The 27,156-nt window shown below is 37.1% G+C and overlaps 1 protein-coding gene and 1 non-coding gene across 2 annotated transcripts in view; both read right to left on the bottom strand.

The window, feature by feature from the left end:
- Window positions 1–27,156, bottom strand: part of DGKB (diacylglycerol kinase beta) — a 1,123,143-nt gene that overhangs the window by 887,567 nt on the left and 208,420 nt on the right. The window lies entirely within an intron of this gene.
- Window positions 24,833–24,939, bottom strand: LOC147374568 (U6 spliceosomal RNA). The gene has a single exon (XR_015163341.1). It is a non-coding gene; the product is annotated as a U6 spliceosomal RNA (small nuclear RNA).

The following is a 27,156-nucleotide window of genomic DNA, read 5'->3' as shown; positions in this document are numbered from 1 at the left end:
GGACTAGAATAAAAAGAGACAAGCACCAGGAGAATAATACAGGAAACTATTGAAAACTTCACATGAGAAGCCAGAACTGTTTTAATGAAGCTAAAATGAAAAATATTTAGTGTTATATAGATTCAGGGAAGCCTGGTATGCTGCAGTCCACAGGGTTGCACAGAGTCAGACATGATTGAGCAACTGAACAACAAGTTTCAGCCACAAAATTCATCATTTTTCCCCCTAGATACAAAAGTGAAAGTAACGTCGCTCAGTCGTGTCTGACTCTTTGTGTCCCTGTAGACTGTAGCCTACGACGCTCCTCCGTCCATGTGATTTTCCAGGCAAGAGTACTGGAATGGGGTGCCATTGCCTTCTCCAGAGGATCATCCAGATTCAGGGATTGAACCCAGGTCTCCCACATTGTAGGCAGATGCTTTACCTAGATACGAAAGTAGAAATAAATAGATGCCAATGCCAAAGCTAAGTATTTTAGTGGAAACCGATTATCTGGGGCTTCCCCCAGTGGTTCAGCAGTAAAGAATCCACCTGACAATCCAAGGAGCAGTAGGAGACACGGGTTTGATCCCTGGGTCAAGAAGATCCTCTGGAAGAAGAAATTGCAACCCACTCCAGTATTCTTGCCTGGAGAATCCCCTGGAGAGAGAAGCCCGGTGGGTTACATTCATGGGGTTGCACAGAGTTGAACATGACTGAACATTGCCTTGTCCGCTTCCTCACCATTATCACTCTCATGATTCCAATGGTGGCTTCAGGCTTATTTCTTTTGTAGAGTGCTAAGTGTCCTGCACACGTGATGGCCCCACACTTCTCTATGTCTTTCCTATCTTCAAACCCTCTCTCACATTGCCTTGTTCCAGAATCTCTTCTCTGTTCCCTTTAAGTTGCTCCTTCTTGTTTTGAACCACTTTCAATGGTCACTACTCTCATTTCCCTAATAATACACTATTTCAGGCGTTAGGGTTTTCCTTGAGACTCCCACCTGACACAGTCCTCTTACTCAGAACAAATGACCTTGTCTTCCACTTCACCAAGAAAGCTGATGCTGTCATGCATTCTGCTCAGCTTCAGCCAATCTTACACATAATGTTCCAACATATGGATCAGTGAGTCTTCACCCCACCATGTGGTCAGTCACATTCACACTCTTACTCGAAATGTCATCTCTGTTCTTTCAAGATTGGTCCCCCTGGGACCTTTTTTGTTTTGTTTGATTCAAGCAACTCTTTCACATCGAGTTCAGGTTTCTACTTCTCTAGAATACATGAAACTTATCCTCTCATACATAGCACCTGGGCACTCAGCAATGTTTGTACTTTTTACCTTGTATATAGAATGCCTATTAGTTTCCCTGTTACTCCAACTAAAACATGTAACTTAAGGTTGCTGCTGCTGCTGCTAAGTCACTTCAGTCATGTCCGACTCTGTACAACTGCATAGACGGCAGCCCAACAGGCTCCCCCGTCCCTGGGATTCTCCAGGCAAGAACACTGAAGTGGGTTGCCATTTCCTTCTCCAATGCATGAAAGTGAAAATTGAAAGTGAAGTCGCTCAGTTGTGTCTGACCCTTAGCGACCCCATGGACTGCAGCCCACCAGGCTCCTCTGTCCATGGGATTTTCCAGGCAAGAGTACTGGAGTGGGGTGCCATTGCCTTCTCCGAACTTAAGGTTAGGCATCATATTGATCATAATATTCATTATTTTTGCATATGAAAATTAAGCCCTACATGTTAGAAATGGTGTTACTCATTATAAACACTGAGATGAATGATACACACTTTCCTAACATAGAGAGCTCACCAAGCAATTCAAAGATTACAGATGAAGGCGATAGCATTAGTAAAAGTAGGAGAAGGAGAGTAAAGAAAGGTATGAGGTAGATCAACCAAATCAAATAAAAATGGGAAGAAAGTGACATGAAAATTTTCATTAGGTGCTTGATATTTGAGGAGAATTTTTAAGGATGAAGTGATAAATGGAAAGAAAAAAAGACAGTCTCTTGACTCAAAATGTTACCTTTGACATATAAAGAGATTAGAACTTGTCATTCCCATCCTCACGTCAAGACATATCGGAAAAAATGGAAATCAATGACTTTTCTTATAACTATTAGAGATCTGAGGTCACAAGGCAAAATATCATTCAAAACTAGAGAGAACAGCAAATATAGAGAATCACAGTGGTAACCAGCTTAGCAGTGGCAGAAGCCGTATATTTTGGGGCTTTGTTGAGCATACAATCATCACTGTGTATTCTTGGCAGATAGAACCTTTTTTCATTATGTAATGGCTCTCTTAGTATCTAGTAATTCTCTGTGTTCTGAAGTCTACTTTATTTGATATTAATATAAGTATTCCTGTAATTTTCTACCAATATCTATAAAGTATATTATTTCTTTCTTTTTTTTTTTTTTTACTTTCAACCTGTGTATGTTATGTTTAAAATAAAATTGCTATAGTTGGATTGGGTTTATTTTAATCTGTCTTTTAACTTGTATTTTGACTACTTGTATTTTAGTAATTATTCATATCTTAGATCTTAAGTATGTGATGATAATTTGTTTTGCATTTTGTTGGTTTCCTCTTTTTCTCTTTTCTTACATTCCTATCGGTGACTTTAAAAGTTTGTTTTTTAAGACTTCATCTTGACTTACTCATAGTGCTTTTGAATATTGATACATTGCATTGTATGTTTTTCAGTGGGTGTTCTAGGTATTACTACATAGTGCTTCAAGGAAACTTTAAAATCTCACTTCCCCTTAGAATGCTTTACTTTTAAAAGTGGAATTTTAAGTTAATGTTCACTAACAATTCTTTTTTAGTTTTCTTTTGTCTGAGAATGTCTTTATTTTTTCTCATTCTTGATGTTTATGTTCATCAAGAATTTGCAGTTGGCATTTTTCTTTCACAACTTGAAAAAGGTCATGTCCTTCCTTCTGGCTTCCATAAATTTCAGATAAAAGGTCTACTATCATTCAAATTGGTGTGTGTGAGTCGCTTCAGTCGTGTCCAACTCTGTGCGACCCCATAGATGGCAGCCCACCAGGCTTGCCCGTCCCTGGGATTCTCCAGGCAAGAATACTGGAGTGGGTTGCCATTTCCTTCTCCAATGCATGAAAGTGAAAAGTGAAAGTGAAGTCGCTCAGTCGTGTCTGACTCCTAGCGACCCCATGGACTGCAGCCTACCAGGCTCCTTTGTCCATGGGATTTTCCAGGCAAGAGTACTAGAGTGGGGTGCCACTGCCTTTTCCTCAAATTGGTGGGTGGGTCCTCTACAATTAATTGCTTGCTTCTCTGTGGTCACTTTTGAGAATTTTTTCTTTGTTTTTAGTTTTCATAAGTCTAGTGATAATGTGTCTTGGATCCCTTTTAAAAATTTAATTCTTCTTTAGCTTTTAGGTTTATAGCTTTAACCAAATTTGTGAAGTTTTCTGCCATCATTTCTTTACAGACTGTTCTAGTCCCATTTCTGCCTTCTCTGCTTCTGAGACTGGATGAGAGGAATGTTAACTTGTACTGCAAATTTAACTTTATTTTCCGGCTGCTTCAATAGCCCCACAAAGAGGCTGTGATAAGCACCAGTGTGATAAGGCTTGCTATTGCTACAAATTACCCCGTTCACTTTCCTATGACTGAGACCTAGTGACATTCAAAGGAACCTATGTAATCCCCTTGCAGCTTCTGTTTGTGTACTCCACCCGACCCCACAAAAGGCATTTGTCCACAGGTCCTTGCTTTCTCAGCTTGCCACTGCTTGGTTGAACCCATTCTCTTAGTACTGCTCCCATCTGGTCATCTGTGGCATGTTGTGACTCTGTCTCTCTAGAACGTGTGAATATGATATCATTAAATTTTTGTGAGTGTGTGTGTGTGTGTGTGTGTGATTCTTTTCTCTTTATCAAGCATCAAGTTTTCAATACAGGCAACTCCTTCCTGTTGTTGGAGTTGTTGGGAGATGGATATATCTACTTAACTCTTTCAAGATGATTTTGATTTTGTGCATCCTGATTTTTTGCAGATGGGGAGGATGGTGGTCTCGTCCACAATGAGTGGAACCTAGGCTCTTTTCTTCTCTCTCCTGTATTGCTATAACAAACACATCACTCGTAGTACTATATCTAGATGAGATGAGCACAAGTAATGGAGTTGCTTGGAATTTTGTGATATCTAATTAAATAAAATTTTATTGCAGAAGTCCTTTCAACTTGGCAGCAAAAATCTATTTAAAATTAGATTTATAAATAAAAGTTAATGAAAATAGATATGCTAAAATATAGAATAAGTCTTTCAAATATTCACTGAGCAAATATTATTTGTCAAGCACTAGTAATTCATAAATGAACATAATTATGGCAACATAAAGATTTATCATATACATAAGAAATGCTAACTATTATATAAATACCTAGTTATCCTAGCAATATGCTAATTATAATCAAGCTTTCCTTAGAATTTTATTGAAACTGTTAGCATCTCAAAATAATATGTTCTTTTCTCTGCCAGATTATAAAAATCTCTTTGATCACACATATTTCTTTGTCTGTTACTGAATTTCTCTGTTCTTTCAAAGCAAACCTTTGTTTCAGTAGAAATATACACAGCCTGGATTAATGCCTTCATTGTTTCAACACACTCTTCTCTATATTCTGTGCTCTATGTGTCATTTAAACTACTCTTAACAATGTCAGCAGGGCCTCCCTGCTCCACTGACTGTGGATCATTGGTAAAGAATCCACCTGCCAATGTAGAAGACATGGGTTTGATCCCTGGGTGGGGAAGATCCCCTGGAGAAGGAAATAACAACTCACTCCAGAATTCTTGCCTGGGAAATCCCATGGGCAGAGTCTGGCAGGCTATAGTCCATGGGGTTGAAAAAGAGTAGGATACAACTTAGTGACTCAACAACAATGATGTCAGCAAGGACTTCCCTTCTATCAAAATCAGCTCACATTTTTGGCTTTATCTGAATTACTAGCAGTTTCCCAAATGCATACCATACTTCCAGATTATCGTGCATTTTATTAATCATACAGGCAAACTTTGTAACACATATGACTTGTTATACCATATCCACGGCAAAATCTCCCAATGCTTTTTTAATTGAAGTATAGTTGCTTGGCATCACCAACGTGATGGACATGAGTTTGAGTAGGTTCCAGGAGTTGGTGATGGACAGAGAAGCCTGGCGTGCTGCAGTCCATGGGGTCGCAAAGAGCTGGACGTGACTGAGCGACTGAACTGAACTGATAGTTGCTACACAATACTAATGGAAATTACAGGTGTACGATATTGTGATTAACAATTTTTAAAGGTTTTACTCAATTTATAGTTATTATAAAATATTGGCTACCTTCCCTGTGTTACACAACATACCCTTACAGCTTATTGTACCTCTTAATCCCATATCCCTGTATTTCCCCTAACCTTTCCTCCCCACACTGGAAACAACTGATTTGTTCTCTGTATTTCTGAGTCAGTTTCTCTTTGTTACATTCACTAATTTGTCAAATTTACCAATGCTGTTCATATCCATTAAGGGACATTCAAGAATTAGGAAACAAGCTAGGCTTTTCAAACATGATTTCTTACTATAAATGGTTACTCATATATCAAAAGGCTAAAGGAAAAATGGGATATAAAAGAAGTAGTTGCAGTCCCTAAGGCAAGAAAAAAATAAAAATATTCAAAAGTATCATCAGAACTGGGAGCTGAACAAAACTACTTAATGATGGGTGAATTTAATTCAGATAACCATTATACTGTGGACAAGAATTCCTTAGAACAGCCCTATACCATTCTTTTTTTTTTTTTTAAACTTTACATAATTGTATTCGTTTTGCCAAATATCAAAATGAATCTGCCACAGGTATACATGTGTTCCCCATCCTGAACCCTCCTCCCTCCTCCCTCCCCATACCATCCCTCTGGGTCTAAGAATTAAATAATGTGTTCCTCTTCAAGATGATGAAGAGCCAAATGCTTTTTGTTAATCCCTCTGAAAACCTTGTTCAAATAACATTTAAAATGAATCTCTAACCCAAGGGAAAAAATAAAACTCAAAAAAGCTTTTTGTAAAAAAATAAATAAATAACATTGAAAGTTAAAAAAAAAAAAAAAAAGAATTCCTTAGAAGAAATGGAGTAGCCCTCATAGCCAATGAAATAGTCCGAAATGCAGTACTTGGGTACAATCTTAAAAACAACAGAATGATCTCTGTTTGTTTCTAAGACAAACCATTCAATATCACAGTAATCCAAGTCTATGCCCTTACCAGTAATGCTGAAAAAGCTGAAGTTGAACAGTTTTATGATGACCTACAAGACCTTCTGGAACTAACACCAAAAAAAGTGATATCTTTTTCATCAAAGGGGACTGGAATGCAAAAGTAGGAAGTCAAGAAACAGCTGGACTAACAGGCAAGTTTGGCGTTGGAGTACAAAGTGAAGTACAGCAAAAGCTAACAGAGTTTTGCCAAGAGAACATACTTATCAGAGCCAACACCTTCTTCCAACAACACAAGAGATAAGGCTACACATGGACATCACCAGATGGGCGATACTGAGATCAGATTGATTATATTCTTTGCAACCAAAGAGGGAGAAGCTCTGTACAGTCAGCAAAAACAAGACCAGGAGCTGACTGTGGCTAAGATCATCAACTCCTTATTGTTAAATTCAAACCTAAATTGACGAAAGTAGGGAAAACCACTAGGCCATTCAGGTATGACCTAAATCAAATCCCTTACTATTATACAGTAAAAATGAGAAATAGAGTCAAGGGATTAGATCTGATAGACAGAGTGCCTAAAGAACTATGGACAGAGTTTCATAACATTGTACAGGAGGTGGTGAGCAAAACCATCCCCAAGAAAAAAGAAATGCAAAAAGGCAAAATGGCTGTCTGAGGAGGCTTACAAGTAGCTGAGAAAAGAAGAGAAACAAAGGCAAAGGAGAAAAGGAAAGATATACCCATCTGCATGCAGAGTTCTAAAGAAAAGCAAAGAGAGATAAGAAAATCTTCCTAAGTGATCAATACAAAGAAATAGAGGAAAACAATAGAATGGGAAAGGCTAGAGATATTTTCACAAAAATTAGAGACACCAAGGGAACACTTTATGCAAAGATGGGCACAAAAAAGGGCAGAAAAGGTATGGATCTAACAGAAGCAGAAAATATTAAGAAGTGGTGGCAATAATTCATGGATGAACTATACAAAAAAGGTCTTAATGACCCAGATAACCATGATGGTGTGATCACTCACCTAGAGTCAGATCCTGGAATGTGAAGTCAAGTGGCCCTTAGGAAGCATCACTATGAACAAAGATAGTGGAGGTGATGGAATTCCAGTTAAGCTATTTCAAATCATAAGAGATGTATGCTCGTATAGTGTTGTACTCAATATGCCAGCAAATTTAGAAAACTCAGAAGTGGCCACAGGACTGAAAAAGGTCACTTTTCATTCCCATCTCAAAGAAAGGCAATGCCAAAGAATGTTCAAACAACCACACAATTGGACTCATTTCACAAGCTAGTAAAGTAATGCTCAAAATTCTCTAAGCTAGGCTTCAACAGTATGTGAACCCAGAACTTCCAGATGTTCAAGCTAAATTTAGGAAAGGCAGAGGAGCCAGAGATCAAGCAAGATAATTCCAGAAAAAAACATCCATTTATGTTTCATTGACTATGCTAAAGCCTTTGACTGTGTGGATCACTACAACTGGAAAATTTTTCAAGAGATGGGAATACCAGACCACCTTAACTGGCTCCTAGAAGCCTGTATGCAGGTCAAGAATCAATGGTTAGAACAGGACATAGAACAATGGACTGGTTCCAAATTGGGAAAGGAGTACTTCAAGGCTGTATATTGTCATCCTGCTTATTTAACTTATATGTAGAGCACATCATGTGAAATGCCAGGCTGCATTAAGCACACGCTGGAATCAAGATTCCCGGGAGAAATAGCAATAACCTTAGATATGCAGATGACATCACCCTTATGGCAGAAAGTGAAGAGGAACTAAAGAGCCACTTGATGAAACAGAAAGAAGAGAGTGAAAAAGCTGGCTTAAAACTCAACATTCAAAATACTAAGATCACGGCATCCAGTCCCATCACTTCATGGCAAATAGATAGGGAAATAATGGAGACAGTGATAGAATTTATTTTTTGCCGCTCCAAAATCACAGCAGATGGTGAATGCCACAATGAAATTAAAAGGTGCTTGCTCTTTGGAAGAAAAGCTATGAGAAACATAGATGGCATATTAAAAAGCAGAGACATTACTGTGTCAACAAAAGTCATAGTCAAATCTATGGTTTTTAGTAGTCATATACAGATATGAGAGTTGGGCCATAACTCTCAGAAGGCTGAGAATGAAAGAACTGATGCTTTTGAACTGTGGTATTAGAGAAGACTCTTGAGAGCCCCTTGGACTGCAAGGACATCAAAGCAGTCAATCCTAAAGGAAATAAACTCTGAATATTCATTGGAAGGACTGATGCTGAAGCTGAAGCTCCAATACTTTGGCCACCTAATATGAAGAGTTGATTCATCTAAAAAAAAGACCCTGATGCTGGGAAAGATTGAAGGCAGGAGGAGAAGGGAGTGACAGAAGACGAGATGGCTGGATGGCATCACTGACCCAGTGGACATGAGTTTGAGCAAACTCCAGGAGATGTGAAGGACAAGGAAGCCTGGAGTGCTGCAGTTCATGGGGTCACAAAGAGTCATACGGGGTGAATGACTGAACCAGGACAACTGTAATGATGACCAAAGGGCTTCTAGGTGGCATGTAGGAACCTGGCTGGGGATTACAGTGTAAGAAGAAGAGGTGAGGGAATACGGTGGGAACTTTATGGGTAATTCTTGGGCCACCTTGGAAAGTGCTAAGTGGTTGTCTCTAGAAGTACCCAATACTAGAGCTGCTACAGTTTGCTGATGCTAAAAAGATGCAGATAGAAGCTGTAGGGAGAAAGACAATCCTTGCTTTTCTCTATCCTTAACCAATAACACACCATCGCTTCCCAGATAGTAAAGAAATTGCAGAAATGGAGTTTGTTGACTCCCATTCCCAATATCACACAGAATACAATAAAATGGGTGAACCTGGCACTGAGAAACAATAACCTCCAGAGGATATTTCACTTAGGATATACTTTAACATCCAGATTAATCAGCTACTTAAGCATCTCCAGGCTTCACTGGTGGCTCAGTGGTAAAGAATCTGTCTGCCAATGCAGGAGACTCGGGTTAGGTCCCTAGGTTGGGAAGATCCCCTGGAGAAGGATCTGACTTAGCAACTAAACAACAACAACACCTTCACCACTTACTCTCTATTAGATTATTCTCTGCCACCTGAATACACTTAAACTTGCCATTATGCATATTACATCATGACAACTCTGTATCCCTGGAATTGTTCTGTCCTCTCTTTATCACTGCAAATTGTATCTATCAATCCCTTAAGTCACTCAGTCGTGTCCAACTCTTTGTGACCCCATGGACTGTAACCTACCAGGCTCCTCCATCCATGGGATTCTCCAGGCAAGAGTACTGGAGTGGGTTGCCATTTCCTTCCCCAACCCAGGGACTGTACCAGGGTGTCCCGCCTTGCAGGGAGACGCTTTAACCTCTGAGCCACCAGGGAAGTCCATCCATCCCTTAGTTCCTATCTTAAATTGATTTGTTTATAAAGATTTTCCTTATCCCCAGAGTTAAATTTTTATTCTTCGCACAGTGCTGGCATATAATCTACGGGAACTGTGTATGCATGAATCAGTTCCAGCTATGTTTGTACCTCTCTCAAGGTTACTACATTCCACCTTTTTTATTTAAGTAATTATTGTGCTAATTTTATGACTTCACAAGTTCCTTCAGGGTAGAAATGATGTCTTACTCATAACTGCAGTCCCCATATGTTAAGTGCCCATCAATTGATGGAATTTCCAAAAGTGATGAATAAAAAGAGAAGAAAAACATTCACATACACACAAACCTTAATTTTAGGAAGGTAAAATTTCAACTAGCTTCAGAACTCAATTTTTTTTTTTCAGTTTTTCTACTTTCTGCTTTTCTGCTCATTAATTATAGTTAATATTTAAAAGAACAAACATACCTCACTTTCAATGGTTCCAGAAGCTTCTCTATTCAATTGAGGTTTGAAAATTACAAGGCACTGCTTTGTTATTTTCTCTTTTATCAATTATGGCACAGAAGTGAAGAACTGGGAAAGGCTGTCTCCTTAACAATATTACATCTCAATGCTTCCTCTCCAGAATCTGCCCCCTGACTCTGTAGAAAAAGGATGCCCTGTCAGTAGTGATTTTTCTTCGTGGCATCACAGAAAATGACGCCCTATCTGATTGCCCTTTCATTATCTTGTATCTGCAGATGATCAATGTCCTCAGGAAAAAGCGAGCATTTAAAGTACCTGTCAGCTCCAGATTCAGTAAGTATGCTTTCAGTGTTTCAACCTCATGAATAATTTCAACTTCCGTTTGATCAGCAGAAAAATAATTTCAATTATTTTTCCCTTTTGACATCTCTAACACTCAAAATTACTAATTTAATAAATCACTCACAGGAGAGGAACAGTACTTCAAAAAGTTTTAATGGCAAATCTTATTTATCTGTATGCAAATATGCTACAAGTATATTTTAATATGATAAATAAGCATTTGTAATAACAATTAAAAGTATGCTATTTATAAATGCAATTATCTGATAATCTGAAAATTATCAATTCTTTGAGTGCAGGAGTGCTTGGCATTCTATAAATTATCAATATGATCTCATTGAATTAAAATTTCATTTTCATTTATTTATTTTCAGTCATTGTTGAGAGATTAAGCTATTGCTTTTTGAATGTGTTGATTGAAGACCACAAAGTAGAGAATTTATAAACAATAGGAAATCATTAAATGCTAATTTTAAGAATAATCAAGAGTGAATTTTTATATATATTCTACCACAATTTGTTCCTATTTACATCTATACAATATAATCTGTCTAATATAATAAATTTTATCATGTAAAAATAATATGCAGAAATGGGTATATTTTTGAATGAATACTCACTTAAACAAATGAAAAATAAAGCCAAACAATTACGATAAGAAATGTCTGTTTCAATCAGCCCCCTTAACTTGATTTAAAATGCCATGTGGTTTATTGATCTGTGCTTGACATCTGCCCAATTTTTTTAATTCAATGACTTTTATCAGCGACTGAAGCAAACAAAAGAAAACCCATACAACTGTATTTCTTTTCCATCATCATTTTCTCTACAGCCTGATGTTACATTTGGAGTCTTGTGGTTCTAAAAGCACTTTACTAATGCTGAGACAAGCCTTAAGCTGCTTTGAGTTTTATTGGATGAGAAAGCATTCACGTGTCATCTTTACTTTGGACATATCAACTGACAGATCAGTGGTGACTAGGTCCTATCTCATTGCAGGCTTTAATGAGCTTGCAAATAGGATGCCAATTGAAAGTGGCTTTGGCAGCCTTATCTGTCTGTGAATTCATGATGTTTTTATAGGAAATCTCCAGAAAGGAAGACAGCCTTTATTGTGAAAATGTGTAAGACAGGTGAGTGTGTCACACTGAGGGTATTTTTTTTAACCAAGGAGAAAAATAAAATTTATATTACATCAACAGCAGGATGAACTCTGTAGGTTTTAAATGAACCACAAAAGAGTCTCAAAGACTCAGTAATACCTCAAATAAGATAATGTCTATCAAGAAATTTTTTTCTAAAAATATCCTACCATATAATTCCAGTCCAAAAAAAATCTTTGTGTAGAAATAATATAATAAAGCTATTACATGCATTTTTTGACTAAAAGTGTTCACATAAAACAGTCACATAAATGTTTATAGTTAGGTTTGATAATCATGAATAAGAGAACTAAAGCCATATGAAACAGAAAATGAGGGAGTCAGTGAATTAGATCAGTGTCCAATATGCTCTTTACAAGACCTCTAAAGTATATTATGTGCAAAATATTCTTTCTTTATGTAAAGCTTTAAGCAGCTAATCACACCGTGAATATTTAAGAGGAAAAACAATTGGTACTCTCTCTGTCTTCTGCTTCCTTTCCTTCCCCTCCCCTTTCCTACTCATCTCTTCTTTCCTTCCTCCTCCTTCCCTCTTTACTTTCCTCCTTCCCTCCCTCCTTCACAGTTCCTGAGTGCCTGTCTCCAAAAAATTTCATGGAACTCATATTTGACAGAAAATGAAGTATTAGTCATTCAGTCATGGGGTTGACTCTTTGCAACCCCATGGACTGTAGCCCACCAGGCTTCTCTGTCCATGGGATTCCCAAGTAAGAATACTGGAGTGGGCTGCCATTCCTTTCTCCCAGGGATCTTCCTGACCCAGGGATTGAACCTGGGTCTCCTGCATTGCAGGAGGATTCTTTACCATCTGAGCTACCAAAAAAAGGATCTTATTAAAAATGTAGGTTCTAATTCAGTAGGGTCTGAGGACTCATCATTCTAGAGTAGCATTGAAACATATACATTATTATGTGTAAAACAGATAATTGTGGGATGTTACTGCATAACACAGGGAACTCCACCTGGTGCTCAGTGACAAACTAGAGGATGGGATGGAGGTGGGGGGAGGGAGCCTCAAGAGGGAGGGGCACATGTATACTTACAGCTGATTCACGTTGCGGTATGGCAGAGACCAACACAACACTGTAAAGCAATTATCCTCCAATTAAAAATAAATTTGAAAAACAAACAAGCAAAAAATTACCTGATGAGACCTATATAGCTGGTCTCTCAACCATACTTTGAGTAGCAAGGCTATAGGATTCATCCTGAGAAATGCTAATCAGGCAAAAGATAAATGTGCAGCCAGTCAGGAACTATTGACTATAAAACTGAGAAGAGGCATTTTTCAGAGCCAGAGGTTGAGTGATGAGGAGCATCTCCATGAATTAGTAATAAGAGGATTGATAAGAAAACAAAGGTGATATTCTTAGCAAGAATAGAGGTGTCACTATTTTCCATGGATTGGACTTGCTGGGAAGCAAGTTCCATTTTGGTATGGTTGAGGCCACAGCAGGATAGTAAGTGAAGGACCTAAGCAAAAGTTAGAAATAAAGTTTTGAGTGGAGAAGTCACACTTACACCTATACATTTAGCTGAGGTCTAAACATTAAATGTTTAGCAGAATGAAAAAAAATGGTTGAAAAACAGCTTAGAAAACACACATATTTTGGAGGTGGGGAAGGTAAGAAATATCATACCAGAGACAGAGAAGTAGCTATCAGAGGTAGGAGGGTAACCACAAACGGAGTGCTTGAAAAACAGAAGAGAAGAAAGTTTCCATCTGGTGCTTTCTGAAAATACAGGGAATATGAGAGTAAAAAGAGTAAGGACATACATGAAACAATTTTATTTGCTAGTTATCTTTTTAAAAACAACCTGGGGAGTATTCAGTATCAGACACCAAAGTGTAGGTGAAAAATAGGGACAAGAAAATGAACCTAGCAGGTATAGAGTAAAAAAAGAGAGAGAGAAAGCAATGAGGAGAAAAAGAGAGACGGATTGAGAGGGTATTAAGATTGAAGGGAAGATTTGTTTTGCTTTCTCTGCAAAGGGCAAGCCTGAGTACACCAGCTGGGAATTGTACAAATGAAAATGAAGGAAACTGATGTAGAACAGTTCCTGTAAAAACTGGTTAAATTGGATCCAAATCACAAGTAAAGTACTCCACCTGAATGAATATGGACATATCTTAGGAGCAGAATGGAGAGGAGGATGAAGAAAAAGAAAATCTTGGGAAGCTTCTCTGTGTTGTAACAGCGGGGACTTGGGGAACAGCAGACAAGTATCTCTAGCGGGCACTTTCTGTTCCTTTTCTCAATCCTTAAATGTCCTGCTTAACTTTGACTTGTCTATACCGAACATTCTTCTGCCCCCTAAAGAAAACACGAAAGGAAGGAGAAGAGGAACCGAGAAGGAAAAGATCACAATTTAGGGTTGCATGTAAACAAAGGGCAGGCTCATCTGCCTGCTCAGCATCCTTTCCACCCTCTTTTGCAAGCGGATGTAGATTTCCCTTTGGGAAACTCTCCTTCTATCATTCTGTATCATCCTGTGCAAATCATTACTCAGGTGTCCAAGTTTCCAGGTCAATATAACTTGCCTTTATAGGAATATTCTAGTAGTATTACACCAGGATAGAGAATGATTAAAGTAAAACCATTCTATTTGTGGGATTTGTAGAAGCATGCTCAGTTGCTCAGTTGGGTCCAACTCTTTTCGACTCCATGGACCGAAGCCCACCAGGATCCACTGTCCATGGAATTCTCCAAGCAAGAATACTAGAGTGGGTTGTCATGCTCTGCTTCAGGGGATCTTCTTAACCCAGGGATCAAACCCTGGTCTCCTGCACTGCAGGCAGATTCTTTACCGTCTGAGCCACCAGGGAAGCCCCAGATGACTTCAAACCTTCAAATGTTCTTCTTGTATGCTTTTCTAGCATTCTGTGTGCATACTTTATATCATATGTAATGATATAAAGTCATCTTACTCATCAAATTTTAAGTCTTCAAAGCTAGACTACATCTTCATTAATATTTCTGTTACATGCATTTTATTCTGTGCCAATCAAGTAGGTGATGAATATATATTTTCCACAGTATGAAAGAAATAGTAGTAAATCAGATCTTTTTCCTGCATGTTACAAAGAGTTAGCCTCAATGTTAAAATAATCACTTGCACTTATTTTGGAAACATAAAGTTAGTGATTTGTGAAATGTCCAAAACTCCCGTAAGTGTTTTATTCTTAACCTTGGTGGTAAAATTGTTTTTCTCCACTTAAAATCTTCTTTATGCAATACTCAAATTCTGAGAAAAATTTAACAGAGCAGAGAGCCTGGCAAGAGTGGCAGTGTTCTTTCTTCCATGACATTAAAAAATATATATAATATGTATGTTCTCTAAAACATCTGATACATGTAACATGTTATCTCATTTGTAAACTAGGATGATGATTAATACCAGCTTCATAGCATTGTTGCAAAAATTAAATGAAATAATACATATGATACGCCTAGACAGAACCCAAACAAACAAGCCATGAACGAAACATCTGTGCCTTGTCTTTTCTCTCCTCTACTGGTTTTATGGCCTCTGTGCCCAGCTATGGAGAAGGCAATGGCACCCCACTCCAGTACTCCTGCCTGGAAAATCCTATGGATGGAGGAGCCTGGAAGGCTGCAGTCCATGGGGTCGCTGAGGGTCGGACACGACTTCACTTTCACTTTCACTTTTCACTTCCATACATTGGAGAAAGAAATGGCAACCCACTCCAGTGTTCTTGCCTTGAGAATCCCAGGGAAGGGGGAGCCTGGTGGGCTGCCGTCTATGGGGTCGCACAGAGTTGGACACGACGGAAGTGACTTAGCAGTAGCAGTGCCCAGCTACAGCATATATAAACCTGCACACAACACACAAGGACCCGAGTAGGCAAACGTGTTAATGCTCACGGATGTGATTAGCAACACAGAAACCATGCAGGTTCTGCATGTTATCTGTACCTCCTCAACACACACAATTTCAAATTGGTTAAAAATATGAATATGTTGTCCATGCCCAAAAGTCCATGAAAGGATTTTTAAATGCAGTTTTAGAAATGACATCCAAGAGAGGAAAACAGCAAGAAGAGCCCTAAAGTAAAGACTATTAGGCATTGGAGTTGGGCTGACTGAAATAGATAAGCAGATAATAAGGATTGAGTCTCCCTCATAGATGGGCTTCCTTGGTGGTTCAAATGGTTTAAAAAAAAAAAAAAATCTGCCTGCAATGCAGGAGACCCCGGTTTGATCCCTGGGGTGGAAAAATCCTTTAGGGTAGGAAATGGCAACCCATTCCAGTATTCTTGCCTGGAGAATTCCATGGACAGAGGAACCCATCGGGTTACAGTCCATAGGGTTGCAAAGAGTCAGACACGACTGAGCAACAATACTTTTCAGAAGAAATACATAAAACTTTCAATTGCGTTTTTTTTTTTTCTTGTCCAATAAAGCAGATCATATCAACAAATGTATAAAGTTAAATATTTTCTTCTGGAACTACAACAATATTTTTCTGTAAGGCATATTTGTCTGGGACCATATTTTGCCAAAAGCATCAAAAATCACTATTCAAAATTTAATATTTCCTATGTTACCATTTTTTTTTAACAACTAAGGACACTGATAAATCCTATTTAAACTCAAATATATATATTTTATCATAGTAAGATGTGATTCTAGGTATTTTATTTCATGGGAACATGAAATTAAAAGGTTTTTAATAATTCCTTAGACTGTTCCTTTCAAGTAATGTATGTCCAAAATAAAACTTTGATTGAATATAAATTTATTACTTGAAGTCTCAAAGTGTACAGATCATACCTTTATCTTCAGCATTTTTCCACTGAAGTATAGTTGATTTACAGATCATACTTCTTGTAATGAATGGTAAGGATCATGATTTAAATATTAGATGTGAGGAAAGCAGAGTTATATTTTTTTCATGAAAATTTATGAGATGAATTACTTAGTCTTGCTCAGAGCAAAGGTCAACTAACTTCAATAGACCATAGACAGTAGGAATGATTACCAAAAGAGCTGATATTATCATAAGAACTGCATCTGTTCAAGCACATATAAAAAATTATTAAATCAGTAGTGTCTTATATAATGAATAGGAATCTTAATTGGAGATTGTATGGAAGAGGATTTATGAAGAGACTGTCTTATCCATAAAAGAATTCAATGTGTGATTTTAATGGATGATTTTTTTTTTATAAAAGATGATTTTTAAAATAGTAATTTAAATCAGAATTCCTATCTTGTGTGTGTGTGTGTGTTCAGTCGCTCAGTCATGTCCAATTCTTTGCAATCCCATGGGCTGTAGACCGTCAGGCTCCTCTGTCCATGCAAATTTCCAGGTAAGAATACTAGAGTGGGTTGCCACTTCCTCCTCCGGAGGATGTTCCTGACTCAGGGATCGAGCACAGGTCTCCTGCAGATTCCTTACCACTGCACCACCTGGGAAATCCCTGAGGCTTGTAGAATTAAGGAGTGCTTAAATGGATTTTATAGAGAGTGTTCACTGCGGAAAACATGTACATAATTCATACATGTATACATTGTTCATGGAGATAGCTGATAGTTTACAAAAATCCTTGAGGTGGTTCTCAGGTAATTAATAATAATGATTGAAATATTGGTGAATAATGTCCAGTACTAATTTAAGTTTCTTGTCACTCATTCTGAAAAATCCTCTGGAAGTGACTAACTAGCTAGAAAGGTCAATTCCTAATCACTTAAAATAATGATTACATAAGATTTGAAAAATAATACTAGATTTTAGAAATTGGTTATAATGTAAAGATACAAAAATTATACTAAACAGTTTGGATAAAAATTAACAGAGTGGATGCTTAGAAGCAGTATAGATTTAACAAGATATAATTTCACAATTTACTAAATTACTACTTCCAACTCAACTTAAGTAACAGTCAATTTTAGAATCCAATTAGTAATAGTTTCTTTGGAGCTGTACTCATTTACGTTAATCTAGTTCACAGATTTATCTTTGCTATTGCATGAAAGATTTATCAGTTCAAATAAACTGAGGAACATAAAGTGACGGATACTGTTTGCCCACTCAATAGCAATTTTCCCCAATCTTACCTTCCTTCTTAACAGAATCATAGATTTATTTTTTAAAAATTACATTAGACAAATAATTTGTTTAGGTAAAATGAGCCTTTGTCCCCACATGTATACCTGTGGCAGATTCATTTTGATATATGGCAAAACCAATACAATATTGTAAAGTTAAATAAAATAAAATTAATTAAAAAAAAAAAAAGATTCTGAATCAAGGATGTCCAAAATGAGGAACTCTGTCCTCCTGTGCCAGTGACTAATTTCTGCTGAGACCTGATGGAGGTTTTCGTATCAATTCAAAAGAGAAAGAGGCATGAGGAGGTGAAACATGCATTGAGAGTTGCTTCTCTCTTAGATTGGGCAAAGACAGGATACATAGAGGAACAAAAACAATCCTTAGGCCATCAGAGAAAAAGAGTAAAAGACTTGTTGAGCCTTTAAATTGCCTAGAATTGCCTAACTCTCGCTTCTAGTTCGGGATAAAAATAAATTAATGAATATTCCTACTGTTTAAGACACTTTGAGGAGAGATTTCTATTACTTGCAGCTCAAAGCATCCCAAATGAGTGCATGGCGTACTATCTTCAGGTTGTTTTACATGGAAATATTCCTACAGCTGAACTTCGAGTTTTATTCATAATAATGTTCTAAACTACAGATAAGCAATATTTAAATAAGTCTATTATAATTTCAACCACATATGTTGAAGTATCTACTATAATCATGCAAGTTCTAAAGTTTTAGACATAGTATTTTAAAAGAATTGCATATAAAATAATGAATCAAAAGTGTGTTAGAGACCTAGAATAGTGAGTGAATATAAAAATGTCTTTATAATATTTTCAAGTATAAAATTGAATATAGAGTGTAAAAAACATTGAGAAAAGGAAATTTTTCATTACACTTCTTATTTCTTACTCTTAAAAAAGAGCCTGACACTAAAATAATGCATATTAATACTCAGTAAATAAATGAATTAATGAAGCAAATTTCTCCAAATAAAGGTTATTATAACAAAAATGTACACAGAAGATGGAAATGCAGGTTAACTTAACAGGAATAACACTATGTTCATTCCTGTTCACTTGTATTATTATATTATTAATAATAACAACTTTATTTGAAAGTTATTTCTCATATATATTTTTTATAAAGGGACAATTAGGGGTCATAATTTCCCTGTTTTTGTTTTCAGTTCAGTTCAGTTCAGTTGCTCAGTCGTGTCCGACTCTTTGCGACCCCATGAATCGCAGCACGCCAGGCCTCCCTGTCCTGTTTTTGTTTTCATATTGTGATATATCCTAACAGGGCTTAGCAATTATTGATTCAGTCTGTGATTCTGTTATCTCTTTCATTTACTGTTCTCCTCAATATACTCTGCTCCAGCTTGCTTTCCAGGTGGCGCTAGTGGTAAAGAGCCTGTCTGCCAATGAAGGAGATGCATGAGACTCTGGTTCGATCCCTGGGTCATGAAGATCTCCTGGAGGAGGGCATGATAACCCAATCCAGTATTTTTGGCTAGAGAATCTCATGGTCAGAGAAGCCTGGTGAGTTGTAGTCCATGGGGTTGCAAAGAGTCAGACATGACTGAAGCGACTTGGGCACACATGCAGATTTCTTCACTTCCCTCTGTCCTTTGAATTCTCCAAACAAGCTTCTGCCTCAGGGCTTTGGCACTTTCCACTCTCTCTGCCTGGAATTCTCTTCCAGAGTCTCGCTCCTAGATATGTGCATGACAGAGGTTCTTATTTTACTTCAGCAACAACTCAAACGTTATCTTTCCTAAGGTCCTTCCTTCATCACTTTAAAATACCTTCTCCATTTCACTTACAATCCTCTTCTTACCAAAGAACAAACGTAAATGAATCAACATGAAATGAAGGACAAGCCCTGAAATTAATACAAAGATGTGCTCTATTTTATTCATACCTGGAATAATTTAACAAGCACACTGTAACTGCTCATTAAATATTTACTGGATAACCAACTGACTTATTGAAAAAAGTGTAAGTTTATTTTCTTTATTTTTGTATATAATATAGAGAAGTTTAAAAAAAATATGTACAGATTCCTTCACTTGAGATATAATGAAAGGTCATTTTCTGTTGTATTGTAACATTGTTTTTAGAAGGATGAAAATAGATGTTATCAAAGTTAATGAGGTCTTAGTTTTAGAATGGAAAAAAATCATGTTTATACACATCAATGAATTTATTTTCTGAATCTAATGCTATACATAATGTCATAGGAAAATAAAACCCCACACACAAAAAATTCGGATTATCATAATAAATCAAGTGTAGCCTACAATAGATAACAATGATTACAACTAGATGGTTATCTTATAGACACATTTTCTGTTCAGGGAATGTATGAACGCATAATCCAGAGAAATTATCCACATTATTTTTATTGTTAGGGAATGATGAAGATGAGTCTTAGACTCTGGTTTCTAGATAGTGTGATTATATACAGATATTTTTGGCCAGATATTTGGTGAATAGACCTTTGATTGTAATGCCTGTTTTGAGATAACAAAGCACATGTGTAAGTATCACTCATGCATTTTCACAATCAGTGTCCCTCAGTGGTTTGCAAAAGGCAATTGTACCAACTCATGAGAGTCAACTATACTACTGAATTTTCAAAACTCTGCTGATTCAATTGTTAAACACAGCTATTGCTAAAATTAACTTACAGTTAAACAGGTACATTAAAATAAAGTGAATAAATATGCAAATCAATGTCTACTAATTACTACAGTTTACTATTATCAAGTGCATTTCACTCCTCTCTTGGTCTCCACAATTCTTTCCTTCACAGTGTTATTTGATTTCTCTTTAACTGTGAATTACTCTTAAGCTATTACCCTACAAAGACTGTCCCTCCTTCTGTCAAGAAATGTGCCCATCAAAGGTCACTTTATCACTGTAGTAGGGTTTTTCTGGGGGTCATTGTTAAATAAATTCAGGCTCATTGTCAATGGCATCTAGACAATTAGATTTCATTGAATGACCTAATAAATTCATTAGTGTTGTGCTTTATTATCCCAATGTTTCACATACTTTACATGAGGAATTGCATTCAAACCTCAGAATAACTCTACATACTAATGCCAATATTCTGTACAAGGGAGGATTGGGAAAAATAGAGACTCACTAGCTTATCTATTACAAGATTTGTAAATGGTAGATTCAGGAACCCAGCATTATTTGGACCCACTTAACCACAACAGTTTGCATTAGAACTTTTTGGATGTTGCAATTAGCTAATTAAAGAAGAAATCTGTGATACTTGTGAAGAGATGCACTAAGCAATAACTGCTGATGATAAAATTTGGGGGGGAATTTATAATGAGTTTAAAGTTATTCTTCTGGATTTTGTTTTTAATGGGATATTCATGCCACAATTTGATGTGGAATAAAATTTTAAAATTATTTGTTATGGGGAGACTTCCCTGGTGATATAGTGGTTAAGAATCTGCCTTCCAATATAGGGGAAACCAGTTTAATCCCTGGTATGGGAACTAGGATCCCACATGCTTTGGGGAAACTACTGAGCTAGCGGAGGTGATGGAATTCCAGCTCAGCTATTTCAAATCCTAAAAGATGATGCTGTTAAAGTGCTGTACTCAATATATCAGCAAATTTAGACAATTCAGCAGTGGCCACAGGACTGGAAAAGGTCAGTTTTCATTCCGATCTCAAAGAAAGCCAGTGCCAAAGAATGTTCAAACTACCACACAACTGCACCCATTTCACATGCTAGCAAAGTAATGCTCAAAACTCTCCAAGGGCTTCAACAGAACATGAACTCAGAACTTCCAGATGTTCAAGCTGGACTTAGAAAAGGCAAAGGAATCAGAGGTCACATTGCCAATATCCACTGGGTCATATAAAAAACAAGAGAATTCCAAGAAAACATCTACTTCTGCTTCATTGACTATGCTAAGGCCTTTGACTGTGTGGGTCACAACAAACTGGAAAATTCTTCAAGCGATAGGAATACCAGACCACCTAACCTGCCTCCTGAGAAATCTGTATGCGGGTCAGGAAGCAACAGTTAGAACCAGACATGGAACAACAGATTGATTTCAAATTGGGAAAGGAGTAAATCAAGGCTGTATATTGTCACCCTGCTTATTTAACTTATATGCAGAGTACATTATGTGAAATGCCAGGCTGCATGAAGCACAAGCTGGAATCAAGACTCCCGGGAGAAACATCAATAATCTCAGATATGCAGATGACACCACCCTTATGGCAGAAAGCAAAGAGGAACTAAACAGCCTCTTGATGAAGGAGAAAGAGGAGAGTGAAAAAGCTGGTTTAAAACTCAACATTCAAAAAACTAAGATCATGGCATCCAGTCCCATCACTCCATGGCAAATAGAAGGGGAAACAATGGAAACAGTGACAGACATTATTTTGAGGGGCTCCAAAATCCCTGCAGATGGTGACTTCAGCCATGAAATTAAAAGACACTTACTGCTTGGAAGAAAAGCTATGACAAAACTAAACCGCATATTAAAAAGCAGAGACATTACACTGCCGACAAATGTCCATTTAGTCCAAGTTGTGGTTTCTCAGTAGTCATGTACGCATGTAAGAGTTGGACCATAAAGAAGGCTGAGTGTCTAAGAATTGATGCTTTTGAACTGTGGTTCTGTAGAAGACTCTTGAGAGGCCCTTGGACTGCAAGGAGATCAAACCAGTCAATCCTAAAGGAAATCAACCCTGAATTTTCACTGGAAGGACTGATGCTGAAGCTCTAATACTTCGGCCACCTGATGCGAAGAGCCAACTCATTGGAAAAGACCCTGATGCTTGGAAAGATTGAAGGCAGGAGGAAAAGGGGATGACAGAGGATGAGATCATTGGATGGCATCACTGATTCAAAGGACATGAGTTTGAGCAAGCTCTAAGAGATGGTGATGGACAGGGAAGCCTGGCATGCTGCAGTCCATGGGGTCGCAAAGAGCAGGCGAGGACTGAGCCACTAAACAACAACTGAGCCCACACTCCACAGCTGGAGAGCACATGGGCTCTGGAGCCTGTACACCATAACCAGAGAAGCCTACGCAGAAGAGCCTGCGAGCTGCAACAAAAGATCCCACACGCTGCAGCTTAGACCTGATGCAGCCAAAAGAATAAACATATATATTTTTTTTAAGTATTTGTTTATTAAGTTCTTTTTGTGTGTGCTTTTGGATTTTCATGATCTGCTCATCACCTCCAGTAGAATTTAAGCTTGACTTTTGACAGAAAGTTTTCAGGAAAAAAAAAAAATCATGCACCAATTCTTGCAGAGAAAAATCAATACACCGTCTGTTTTCTATCACATTTTTCTTTAGGCCAGACTCCACTTGCTTTTACACTCTTTTCTTAATATATTTCTATTTTAATCATGGTAATCTTTGGTTTAAACTGATTTCACTCCCCTTAAAACACACAGACATGCTGCATAAAAACAAAAATTCGGGCTTCCCTCATGGCTCAGTGGTAAGGAACCTACCTGCCAATGCTTCAATCACTGGTCTGGGAAGATCCCACATGCCATGGAAAAATAGCCCCGTGTGCCACAACCATTGAGCCTGTGCTCTAGAGCCCAGAAGCCACGACTGAAGCCCACACACCCTAGAGCCCCATGTTCTGCTACAAAAGAAGCCACTGAATTCACTGAAGTGAATTCAAAAGTACACTGAAGCCTGTGTACTGCAACTAGAGAGCAGCCGCCCGCTCACCACCAATAGAGAAAAGCCCTGGCAGCAGCAGATACTCAGCACAGCCAAAATAAACAAATAAAATTCAAAAATATATAAATTAAAAGAAATTTAAATCTACACTTCATAGGTTGTAGTTGATTCTGTATCTTTTTAATGTGATAGAGCTCAATGACAGCATCCTCAACGCCCACTTCAAAACTATATGCATAATAAATTTAAATTAAAACAAAACAAAACTATATGCATACACATAAACACAAATATCAGGACCTCAAAGTTTCTGACTGTCTTGCACCCAAGGAATCTATGTCATCATGAAAGTGGGGCAAGTTGAAAAATTTCAGAAGGAGACATGACCTGCCCACAATCACATAGCCAATGAGTAATAAAAAAAAAAAAGAAAAAGAAAAAGAAAATTACTCTGTCTTTTGAAATTCCTTTCTCAATACTGTATCTATACCACTTGGCAAGATTCTTCTAACATTTGAATCAAGTTTCTTAATCTATCGTTGTTATACTGGATTGATTCATCAAAACTAGCCACTTTATATTTTTCATCAGACAGAAATAGTGGAAAAATGTTTCCAAATAAAATAGTTTGTTTCTAACATGCAAGAAATAACAAGTTACAACCTAAGAGAATATTTAAATAATATTGTATTTTTTAAAAATAAAAAAAAATTCACATAGTGAGACTGTTGTTAAGACAAGTGATTAACAAAAAAAGGCAGAAAATCTGAAGAAAGAATTATCTGTTGTATACAGTTTCAAGAACTAGTAGAAAAGCAAAATTCTAATTTTTGTAGTGAGTCATCTTTTTATTTTTACTAAGCATCTTTATAATGTTTCAGTTTGTTATACTTAAACCTAAAAAGTATAAGGTCTGTTTAGGTATCTAAGAGCCTAGCAACAAGAATATTGTTTTAAGCCATTTGTCACTTTGCTTGTAAAACAAATTCCTTTACAAAAACAAAACTGTTCTCTTATGAGTCTTTTAATTTATGTTTCTGTCATTCCACTTGTTTCTAGGTGAATTACTGCTCAAATGTAAATTTCTACCTAATAATTTATTTTTGCATCCTTAACTTTTTAAACACAGGAAATATGTGTACATATATTTAACTGCTATTCTTGTATTAATGAGATTTATTCTGAACACACTGGAGTCAGGTTAATGTAATTATATGATCATATAATAGTATGTACTGAATAATATCCACATAAGAAAACACTCTTCTTGGTTTATATACATGAAGCACTTTAAAATCAAACAAATACGAAAATATATGTGATTATCTTAATTTGTATCATAAATAGTTTATCGTGTATCTTCAAAGAGAAGTTCATGAAAAGCAAATGCTTAAAGAGATATATTAGACATAGCTGAATGTACTCAGTTCCAATATTTTTGTCCAATCATTTTTTTTAATATGGAACACTTCACGAATTTGCTTGTCATTCTTGAACAAGGGCCATGCTGGTCTTCACTGCATCATTCCAATTTTACTATATGTGCTGCTGAAGCAAGCCCTATCCATGCATCTCTCATTTTTCCTTTATTTTAGTGGCTTCAATAACTCCAATCAGTCCATTACCATTCATCTACTCCTTTCATTGACAACTTTCTACATTAATTCTTAACCGTTCCCAGTCACTAGCTTCCACATAAAACCTGCATATTATGAAGACCCAAAGCAAAATATACTCCTCCCAAGGTCAAAATAATAAAGGGTAAAAAGTCATTTGTTCAACCAACACACCTGGAGCAATCCCCTCTATTAATAGGTAGTTTACAAATCTAAGTATAACATATTGACAATTGTATTTTCCTATCTGAAGAGAAACTTGTCAACAGAAGAAAAATAATTCTTGAGGTCTAGAAAATGCGGTTCAATATGAAGACTGTATCAGAGTATCCAAAATAGAATAATTCTGAGGTTACAAACATCCTAATGTTACCCTTTTCTATCTCCACTGGTTTTTTTCTTAATCTGGATTGAAAGATTATTTACTTTAAATCCACTCATTATGAAAATTCATAACAACTCTTCCCTCTTATGTTTCTACTGAAATTTTATTTTTTAACTTCAAACTTCTCAGCATGGCATTTAAAACAGTGACGTTGCAGACCAATCCTCTAGAAACCCACCCTCCATCCCACTGAAATATGCTAAGTCTCTATATTAACTACAACATACAAAAATTTAACATTTTACTGGATCAATTAGAATGTGAAGGACATTTCCAAATTGTAAATTTACAACAACAAACAGGGAGTTTAACTTTCAGCAGAAATAACAGACAAGAAAAACTTAAAGTGTTTTATCTTAAGATATTAGTAATCAGAGATCAGGGTGTTATTACAGGTCCCCCAAGTATCTGAAGAAGCTATCGCTTGCCACCTAAAGTTCAGGACCCATAGCAAGGTTCCAGAAATGCTTATCTAACTAACTTAGGATGTGGTACAAGAATCAGTGTTTTTATTTTTATTTTATTTTTTTTTATTTTTTTATTTTATTTTATTTTTAAACTTTACATAATTGTATTAGTTTTGCCAAATATAGAAATGAATCTGCCACAGGTATACATGTGTTCCCCATCCTGAACCCTCCTCCCTCCTCCCTCCTCCCTCCCCATCCACCAGGTATTCCTACCATGCAGCTAAGACTGCGAACTTCTCAGCAGAGCAAGGCTTCTTAAAGTGTGGCCCCTGGACCTGCAGCATGACAGCACCTGGGGACTTGCTGGAAACATGGATTTCAGCCTTTCATACCAGCCTTACTGAGTAAAAGACTCTAGGGGTGGGATCCAGGCATTTGTGATTTACTAAGCCCTCCAGATGATTCTGATGCTGCTGTAATGTGAGAAGCACTCTATCAGGGGATCAAAGGAGGCTTTTCTAAAGAAGTTTCATCTATGTGGGAAATCTCAGATTTAAGTACACGTGAAGAGAGAAAATGATGTAGATCTGCTTGTTCAAGTAAAAAATCTAGACGTCATCTCTGACTCTTCGACCTCCACATTAAATTGCTCTCTATGTGCCGAGATGCTGCACTTCTAATAAAGCGACAACTGATGTCCATGGTGATGGCCATGACAAACAGTCTTTTAGTCATGGGTAGAGAGCACTTCAGTGAGATGAGCACTGAGGATGAGTTTGGAGAAATACATTAAATATCAGGTAGGGAGTTATGAGATGAGGCTGAAAAATAAAAAGTTATGCAAAGCCTTGCAAGGAACACCAAGGTTTTGAATTTTATCATATTACAGTAAGCTGTTAATTGATTTAAGTAGTATAAAGATGAGATTTGCATTTAAAATAATCACTCCAGCCACAGAATTGAGAATAAACTGCAAGAACAGAGAGAGTGAAACTTAGAAGGTTAACAGAAGGCTCTTAGAGTCATTCTGGTAAGCATGGTGATTCTTTTGGATTATAGAGCTGGTGTCAAGATAAGGAAATATGGACCTAGTTGAGACATTCTGGAGGAAGAACCAAATCCAATAATTATTTATATATTAGATATTCAATTCAGTTCAGTTGATCAGTCATGTCCCACTCTTTGCGACCCCATCACTAACTCCCAGAGTTTACTCAAACTCATGTCCATTGATTTGGTGATGCCATCCAACTATCTCATCCTCTGTTGTCCCCTTCTCTTCCCACCTTCAATCTTTCTCAGCATCAGGGTCTTTCAAATGAGTCAGTTCTTCACATCAAGTGTACAAAGTATTGGAGTTTCAGCTT

The sequence above is a fragment of the Bos grunniens genome, chromosome 4 (assembly GCF_055505025.1).
Source record: "Bos grunniens cultivar Pamir isolate PY7600 chromosome 4, Bosgru_T2T1.0, whole genome shotgun sequence".
Classification (NCBI taxonomy): Eukaryota; Metazoa; Chordata; class Mammalia; order Artiodactyla; family Bovidae; genus Bos; species Bos grunniens.
This window is presented reverse-complemented; position numbering and strand designations above follow the sequence as displayed.